The sequence below is a fragment of the Colobus angolensis genome, unplaced genomic scaffold (genome assembly GCF_000951035.1).
Source record: "Colobus angolensis palliatus isolate OR3802 unplaced genomic scaffold, Cang.pa_1.0 Scaffold106, whole genome shotgun sequence".
NCBI lineage: Eukaryota > Metazoa > Chordata > Mammalia > Primates > Cercopithecidae > Colobus > Colobus angolensis.
The window spans coordinates 2,387,417-2,396,821 of NW_012111586.1; the positions used below are offsets into that span (position 1 = coordinate 2,387,417).

The following is a 9,405-nucleotide window of genomic DNA, read 5'->3' on the forward strand; positions in this document are numbered from 1 at the left end:
CGCCCGTTCCCGGCCGCCTGAACAGCGGCAGCCAGCACCACGAGTCCACAACACACCGACTCACCTCCGCGCACTCTGACCCCGACCGACGCGACGGACGGGCGGGCGCTGTGGCCAACCGCTGAGCCCGCTGCCGGTCCCTTTGACCAATGGGCTGCAGTCGGGCGGGGCTTCTTCTGCCCAAATGCTCACTCTCCCGCCGACATGCGCGCTAAGGTATGTCAAGATGGTGACTCCCGGCGGCTGGCCTTATGGGACTTGTAGTTTTGACGTTGCACGAACTCAGAAGAGAAGGCGGGGGCGGGGACATCACTTCTGATCTGTGAAAGCAATTTTTTTAAAACGAAACTTTCTGAGGCCTACAGCGACCCAGGTCCCCCATCACCGTTTTCCCGCCCTCCAATATACCCGCAAGGTGAATGTGGGCTCACAACGTGACAGATTATATTTACATGACTCTTCATGATTCGTTCATTCAACAAGTAATTATTGTCATCTACTCTGTGATGTGGGCCTGGGGGAGACCTGAGACAAGGAGAGGTTAAGCTAAGAGAAAAATGCTTAGATTTGTGAAGGACCGTCCTAAGGAAGAGGGAAATGGCTTGTTCAGGTCCACTCAGAGGAAACTTCTGTTTAAAAGGTTTCTGGCCTCAGCTGCGAGGAGCTTCCCCAGTCAGTCTCTCCAGTAAGCTGGAGAGACCTGTGTTTCTTCATCCTGGTTATGCCTTTCTGGGTAGTCATGAGTCCCAGGTTATGAGCTGGGAAACCTCACCCTTAGCCAAGCCAATGATGGCTTTGACAGCTTCACAATCGGTCAGGACCCCATCTTCTGGGCCCAGCTTCAGTTACCAAGCCCCTCTGTGTGTTCTCTGCATATTTACACTTAGGATGATATCATTTCTGGGCCCTACCACCTCTGAGATCGGACTTTAACATAACGGTTTCCACCTGAGCTGGGAGTGCCTGGTAATCCCTGATGGCATATCAGGGAATGCCATCATCTATCCCCCTCACATAATAGGTTAGGTGACTCTACTGTGCACCTACAGCATTTATCATATTGTTTTATAATTGTCTGTTTCCTTGTGGTTGCTCCCACAAGGGTTTTAAGTCCTTCAGGAAAGCATTTTTTTCCATATTGTTCGTGTATGTTCCATTTTTTCCATTATTGTTCAGTAATACACAGCATAGTGCAGGCATAAAGAAGGCCCGCAGTAAATGTCTGTGAACAAATGAGGGAATATACAGCAATGGGGACAGATTTATCCCGAAGTCAGTAAAGTGGAGGCACTATCCTCCAATTCTTGGAGCTGGAACAGATTCTCCTATTATTACCTAGACATTAACCCCAGTTGGTCAGTCAGTCCGCCTGTATTTATAGTGCCTCTCTTTTTTTTTTTTTTGAGACGGAGTCTCACTCTGTCACCCAGGCTGGAGTGCAGTGGCCGGATCTCAGCTCACTGCAAGCTCCGCCTCCCGGGCCTCCGAAGTAGCTGGAACTACAGGCGCCCGCCACCTCGCCCGGCTAGTTTTTTTTTTTTGTATTTTTTTTTTTAGTAGAGACTGGGTTTCACCGCGTTAGCCAGGATGGTTTTGATCTCCTGACCTCGTGATGCCTCCCAAAGTGCTGGGATTACAGGCTTGAGCCACCGCGCCCGGCCTTATAGTGCCTCTCTTAAGTGTCAGGCACTGTTTCTGTTGCTGAGGCTTCATTGATTAATAACGACACCTGTATTCTCAAGGAGCTTTTAAACTGGAGAGGGAAGCTGGGTGCCATGGCTCATGTCTGTAATTCTAACACTTTGGGAGGCTGAGGCAGGAGGATCCTTTGAGACCAGGAGTTCAAGACCAGCTTGGGCAACATAATGAGATTTTCATCTCTACAAAAAATTTAAAAATTAGCCAGGCATGGTGGCACATGCTTGTAGTCCCAAGTACTCAGGAGGCTGAGGTGGGAGGATCACTGGAGCCTGGGAGGGCAAGGCTGCAGAAAGCCATAATAAATAAAAATTGGAGAGGGGCTGTAGGAGGAAGGATAGATAATAAAACAAGCAAATACAAAAATAAGACAAGAGGCAGTGAGATAGCTTTGTTATATACTGAATTATGGCCTAAGAGTAGGCCCAGCCAATCCTTGGCTGTAAGAATGAAGTAAATCTATACTATGTGGATTCAAGGCTTTATTTGATGCCCAGCCCCAACATCCTCTGTGGAGCCTTCAATGGTCCCCTTGACTTCCCCAGAATGTGTCCTTTCCTCCTTGGTGCACCAGGGCTCAACTGTACAGCTTCCAGGACTTCACCACATTGTAAGCTCTTTTTGTACAAAGACCAGGCAAATTGATTCAAATAATAGAACAGTTTAACAGCTCAGTATACACTTAGTACCTTACACTGCTGCCTACCACAGCACTTGGATTTCTCAAGCCGTGGCTCTGTTGTGTGCTGTCTGGTTCCCTAGAAAACAGAGCCTGAGCCGGGCACAGTGGCTCATGCTTGAAATCCCAACACTTTAGCAGGACAAGGTGGAAGGATTGCTTGAGCCCAGGGGTTCATGACCAGACTGGTCAACATAGCAAGATCCCATCTCTATAAAAGGAAAAAGAAAAAAAAGGAAACGGAGCCTGAGGCAAAACTTATGTGTTCAAATTTAATTGGGGAGTACAATCCCAAGGCATCAAGAATGAGGGGAGCCGGGTATGGTGACACATGTAGTAGTCCCAGCTACTCAGGGCAGGAGACTGAGGCAGGAGGATCGTTTGAAGTCAGGAGTTCAAGGCTAGCCTGGGCAACATGGCAAGACTCCGTGTCTTAAATAAACAAATAAATAGAAGAGTAGGGGAAACGGGGAAGTGAAGCAGGGAAGGAGGGAAAGAAAGTACAAGATAGTGTCTTACTGAGAAGTTGGCCAGTTCCTCTAAGAAAATACAACTAGTTGCTCTGTCGTACAAGATGTGTAGAACCATCCTGTGTGACAGGAAGAAGGAAGGGTTGTGTTACCCCACCACTGCAGTAGCCACAGGGGGTGCCAGATTCCACACCCTGAAGTATAGTCATTCATTTGAGACTAAAAATGGTGAGAGGAATCAAAGCCTCTGGTTGGGTCAGATCAGGTCCACTGCAGTCCTGCCACAGTGGGCACATTGGAGGCTGTGTCCAAACCTAATCCTCATCCCAAGGGAAACAAAGATAACCAGAGGTGTTAGAAAATGAGGTGGGGCCGGGCGCGGTGGTGCAAGCCTGTAATCCCAGCACTTTGGGAGGCCGAGGCGGGCGGATCACGAGGTCAGGAGATCGAAACCATCCTGGCTAACACGGTGAAACCCCGTCTCTACTAAAAATACAAAAAATTAGCCGGGCGTGGTGGCGGGCGCCTGTAATCCCAGCTACTTGGAGGCTGAGGCGGGAGAATGGCGTGAACCCGGGAGGCGGAGCTTGCAGTGAGCCGAGATTGCGCCACTGCACTCCAGTCTGGGCGACAAGCGAGACTCCGTCACAAAAAAAAAAAAGAAAGAAAATGAGGTGGGAGTGGCAGTTGGATTGTCCAATGAACAAGTGGCCAATGGCCAGAGTCAAGGGTGCACACAAGGCAAGGGCAAGTGAATTTGGGAAGGCAGATGAACTGAGTCCAGTACACAGACACACAGACATCCTGGCTGCTGGATTAAGCAACTGAGCCAAAGTGAACACTGAGAGCAAGAACACAAGACAGGACCAAGTTAAGTCCTTTTTTTTTTTTTTTTTTTTTTTTTTTTTGAGATGCAGTTTCACTCTTGTTGCCCAGCCTGGAGTGCAGTGGCATGATTTCAACTCACTGCAACCTCCACCTCCCGGGTTCAAGCAACTCTTCTGTATCAGCCTCCCGAGTAGCTGGGATTACAGGCATGCACCACCAGGCCCATCTAATTTTTGTATTTTTAGTAGAGACAGGATTTCTGCATGTTGGTCCGGTTGGTCTGAACTCCCGACCTCAGTTGATCCACCTGCCTCGGCCTCCCAAAGTGTTGGGATTACAGGCATGAGCCACCGCGCCCAGTCAGTTAGGTCTTCTTATAGCCTGTCAAACTACCAGGAAAAGAAGCAAGGTGGCCATCAAAGCTAGGACCTCAACCAGCTGTCAAAGCACAGAGAATGCAGGACCCAAGGATAATGCATGGCAGCCCCCAAACCTTGGCACAGCAGAGATAACCCAGACTGGGTCTGAAACCATTTTATGCAGCAATTGGAAGAACTGCTACTGCCATCGTAGTCCCTATAAGCTGTATAAGACAGCATAGAAGGGTGGACTCAGAGAGAACCTGTTCAGGTTTGAGTCCTGGCTCCATCTGCGACCTTTGGCAAGTCACATACCTCTCTGAAGTTCAGTTTCTTCATCTCTAGAATGTAGATAATACTCGTATCTACCTGTTATTGGAATTAAATCCACAACTGCTTAGCACTACCTAGAATAAAGAGTTCAGTAAACAGTAGCTATTACTATTATTCTCACCCTTCTCTACCCCTTTCTCCTACCCCTCTTCCCATCATGACCACCACCACCCCACCTCCTCTTCTCCCCAACCCAACCCCCCAGCAGTCTTCTGCCACTCTGAGAGGAGTCAGGGCTGGATCCGGCCATGCCGCTTTCTCCCTGCTTTTCCCCAGAGCTGTTCCCCAAGAGCCTGAGCCATTCATCTCCCTGGTGACCTGAATCTGAACTAAGAGATGGATGTGGGGTGGCTGAGGCCAGGGTGGTAATGTGCTCCCTTATCTCCGTGCCCCTCACTAGGGCCTAGTTAATTTTCCCTTTGATTTTAATATAGATTTATTGAAAGTTTCAGTTATCAAAACAAACTGCAGCAGCAAATTGGTGTTCTTTGCAGGCCTACAAGTGCCTATAAAGCTGCCATGCTCGGGAACGAATGGCGCTCTCCGGGAGGTCAGTCATGGCAACAGGAAGTCCCTGAGGACACACACACTGCAGTTTAATATTTTTCTTATTAGCCTTTTTCTTCTTGGCTATCTAAGCCTCCCCTTTAAATCGGAAATCAAATGGAGCCACCTGCCCAGGGAGGTTCTCTTCCTTAGGCTGCGCCACTCTCTGCCTACTCTCTGTCCCCTCTCTAGTCCCAGTGTCCTTACCTCAAATCCTGTGACTCCACCCTGCTTTGCCCCCGGGCCCAGAGACAGTCATGATTCACATACTCCAGAGGTGTGGCTCACAAATGTCATGAATCCCACAGCTTTGTCCCAACTGTACAAAATCTGCTTGGGCTATCCAGCCACTAGTCAGAGGCAAAGCAGCCCTAGAAAAGATTAGGGCCCCAGATTTCTTCCCTATCTGGTGCTCAGAAGGGAGGAAAAAGCAAAGTTTGAAAGCAAAGGAGTTGCTTTCAAAGAGGCAGATGATCCTGTCAGGATGTGTTGAACTCAACGGAAGTAAAAAGGAGACCGTGATCCTAGACAGCAGGCAAGCTCTCCTTCCAGCCCAAGAATTTTCCGATTTCATTCTCGTAGCCCCAGTGCTACTCCCAATATGGCTCCCCCTCCTCTCAATCACAGCTTGATTTTTGAGGCTCCTCTTTCTGGCCCCAATTTGCCTAAGGACCAGCCAGCACTCTCTGGTGCCCCAGGGGCTCCCGTAGCTAGAACCATTTACTGCCACTTCTAGGCTCTGAATCAGTCCTGTCCCAGCAGAGGGTCTCCATGCCTGGTAATCTTTTTTTGAGACAGGGTCTCACTCTGTCACCTAGGCTGGAGTGCAGTGGCACAATCACAGCCCACTCCGAGGCTCAAGTGATCTTTCAACCTCAGCCTCTGGAGTAGCTAGGACTATGGGTTTGTGCAACTTCGCCTGGCTACTTTTTGTTTGTTTGCTTGTGTTTTTTTGTAGAGACAGGGTTTTACCATGTTGCCCAGGCTGGTCTCAAACTCCTAGGCTCAAGTGACCTTCCTGCCTCAGTCTCCCAAAATGCTAGGATTATAGGCATGAGCCACCCCACCCGACTCACACCTGGTAATCCTGAGGGCACCATCATCTTTTCTGGGTCTGATGTGCAGCTGTGTCACGTTTGTGAGCTGCATCCCAATTCCCAATGTCCTCTCCTTGTTCTTAAACATTCCCTGCTAGGCCGAGCACGGTAGCTCACGCCTTCCTAATCCCAGCACTTTGGGAGCCTGAAGTGGGTGGGTCACGAGGTCAGGAGTTCAAGACCAGCCTGGCCAACATGGTGAAACCCCGTCTCTACTAAAATACAAAAAATTAGCTGGGCGTGGTGGCGTGTACCTGTAGTACCAGCTACTCGGGAGGCTGAGGCAGGGGACTCACTTGAACCCAGGAGGCGGAGGTTGCAGTGAGCCGAGATTATGCCACTGTACTCCAGCCTGGCGACAGAGCAAGACTCTGTCTCAAAAAAAAATAATAATAATAATCCCTGCTAATAGCAAAGGCTACTACTGCCCTTCCTCAGAACTCAGACTATGACTTAAGGGTCTGGACGACTATAGCTGTGCAGCCAGAATGGTGGAAGATGCTGAGGTTTGGACCCAGATGGTCCAGGATTTGAATCCTGGCTCTGACACCTACTGACTCTGTGACTTGGGAAATCTCTTTGTGGTTTTATTTGCACCTTCTTACGTCCACTCTTGTCTGGGAAGCACAGTAATAAAGTGGTTTGCCTCTGTGTCTCTCTCCTACAATATTCTGAGATCCTCAAGGAACAGGACTGTGTCTCATCTTCATATTCCAGGTGCATATAGTTGATGAATAACTGAAGACAGCTTCTCTGAGCCTGTTTCCTCAATTGTAAAATGGAGATAATGCCTATATCACCAATATAGTGAAGAGAGGGCCCACCCAGCATAAGGTAGGTACTTAGTGAGTAAACTTTCCTTCATCAATTTTCCTTCGAGTTTGGTCGTCAACTACGAACACTCCTACTTTTCGCCTGTTCCCACCTCAGCTTCAAGTTCAGCTCTCTCTTCTTGTCTACTAGGGCTTTCGCATCACTGATCAGAGGCCAGCATTCACCCGGGTCCCTTTGGAGTGGTGCTGACTTCTCTCCTCCAGGCCAGGCTCCCTTTATCTTTCCAAACCCACTCAGAAACTGCTGCCTCCTGGTGGCTCTGTTTCTAGTCAAAAGTCCGATTCCCTAGACTGCCATGTTAGTTCATCTGTAGCAATGCAGATATTCTCAGGCCAATAGCCTATACTGGCTTGTAGTACAAATGTGTTTACATTTATATTCATATACCAGTCTTGCTAATTCTAGGCACCCACCTGTTCCTATAAAAATACCACTCTAGGACCAGGCGCAGTGGCTCATGCCTATAACCCCAGCACTTTGGGAGGCGGAGGTGGGCGGATCACCTGAGGCCGGGAGCTCAAGACCAGCCTGACCAACATGGAGAAACCCTATCTCTACTAAAAATACAAAATTAGCTGGATATGGTGGCACATGCCTGTAATCCCAGCTACTCAGGAGGCTGAGGCAGGAGAATCGCTTGAACCCAGGAGGTGGAGGTTGCAGTTAGCCGAGATTGTGCCATTGCACTCCAGCCTGGGCAACAGGAGCAAAACTCCATCTCAAAAACAAAAACAAAAACAAAAAACAATCCCTAGCAATGCTCCCCACAAATTCTCAATTGTACCTATTGACTCAAGGTACTATGCTCCACTGGCTTCTACCACTAGGTGCATTGTGGATGTTGTGCTTGAAGTTTCTGCTTAATGGGCTCAATTCTTCTGGTACCATAACAGCACGAGAACATGGCACTCTCCTGCAAAGAAGACAACTCCCTCCACATTACAGGTAGGAAGATGTGGAGCCCCACAGCAGGGTTGTTCGAGCTCTTCATTCTTTCAGAGATAGCTGTTTCCACGTATTCTAACAGCCCTTTTTCTTCTCACAGTGCGCCTCTACTAGCACCAGAGTGGCCAAGGTAGGATGCGTTTATTTAGAGCCGTAATGCTGAACCAGAGGCAGCGAGAAACGCTTTTCAACCTTTAATCCTGTGGAAACTGGCTCACTCTGCCAGTCTCTACCCTCCTCTATCATTAAGTCACTTGCTGGAGCTCTGCCGTCCTTCCAGCAATTTGGTGTCCATTGGTTTAACCATCTACCCTTGCTCTAATTGTGCTGGTCTATACCTGATCAGGTTATGGGCTTGGTTCAAATTTACTTGCTTTGCTCTGAGAGGCTTTTCAGCCCCCATATAAATTAGTGCATTCAAATAGATATTTGGGTCAGACAATGTTGCCTCCCTCCCCACACTGGATGTAGCCAAGTATCAGCTGCAAACCTACTAGGACTCCATTATACTACATGTTTCCCCTAGGATTTAGTGAATAAGCTGCTTTTGCTGCCAGTCATCTTTCCCTGGCTTCCCAGACTAGCGGGGCCTCTTCATTATACTGGACTCCTTGTGGTTTCACAGGTCCTCCTTCCTGGTCCTGATTTGGCAGTCAGATCCTCTATCCTCAGGTTCCAGCCTCTGCTTCTAGCCTTATTTTCTAGTCATTCTTTTAACTCCTCTTGTCTTCCAGGCCCAAGGGACAAATAACTACTCATCAGGGTGCTTTGCACTTTTCAGCCTCCAAGCCTTTGCTGGCATTGTTCTCTCAATGGGAGTGCCTACCCCATTCCTATCTCCACCTGTTGAATTCCTGGAGAATGATGCCCTGCTCCAAGAAGCATTTCCTTAGTGGCTGTTCCTTCCCGTCTTCTGAGTGCCCCAAGCCCTTCCTGCATCTTCTGCCCTGAACAGCACTCTCTAATCCACAAGGAAGGGACTTGCTGAGCAATCTTAATGTCTAACCAGTGTCTAACCACAGCCCCAAGACCTGAAGAGTTCTAGAGGGCTTTTAGGAAGGCATCTGAAGCCTTCAGAGCATCTCTTCTAGCAACCCCAGCAGAGTCCTAAGACCTTGAACCCATTGTTTGCTAAGTATATACTTTTTCAATATTCAACAAACATTCTTTGAATGCTTATGTTTTGCCATGTTCCATGAAAAAGCACAGAACAGGAACATGAACAAGAGACACAGTCCCCACCCTCATAGAGCTTACATTCTAATGAAGGAGACATACTGATAAAGAAATAATTGTCATTCAGAGTGACAACTGTGATTATAAAGAGCAGTTGCAATAAGGATTTAAAGATGAGGCATCCCTTACAGCCCAGAAAGCCCTCCTAGAACAAGTGACATTTAAGTCAAGTCTTAAATGTTGAGTAGGAATTTCTTAGACCAAGAAGGGGAGAAGGGATTGAAGAAGGGAGAGCATTCCAGTAGATGAGAGTAACATGAGCAAAGGCACTAAGCAAAGAAATGGCCCACGTGAAGATGGAAAGAAACTTAGTAGGACTGGAACAGAACGTGTGCGAAGGGTGTGACGAAAGAGGAGTTTGAAGACATAGACAAGAGTTA

The 9,405-nt window shown here is 48.3% G+C and overlaps 1 protein-coding gene across 5 annotated transcripts in view; it reads right to left on the minus strand.

Annotated features, from left to right (window-relative positions):
• The window catches only part of ERI3 (ERI1 exoribonuclease family member 3), a 137,914-nt gene extending 137,493 nt beyond the window's left edge, over nucleotides 1-421 (minus strand). For 2 of the 5 annotated variants that reach the window (XM_011945961.1, XM_011945936.1), the window contains exon 1: nucleotides 65-421. The gene's annotated coding sequence lies outside the window, so the exon portion shown is untranslated. The remainder of the gene's footprint in view (nucleotides 1-64) is intronic. The other 3 variants (XM_011945972.1, XM_011945954.1, XM_011945983.1) reach the window with 2 other exon arrangements.
• Nucleotides 422-9,405: the final 8,984 nt, after the last annotated feature.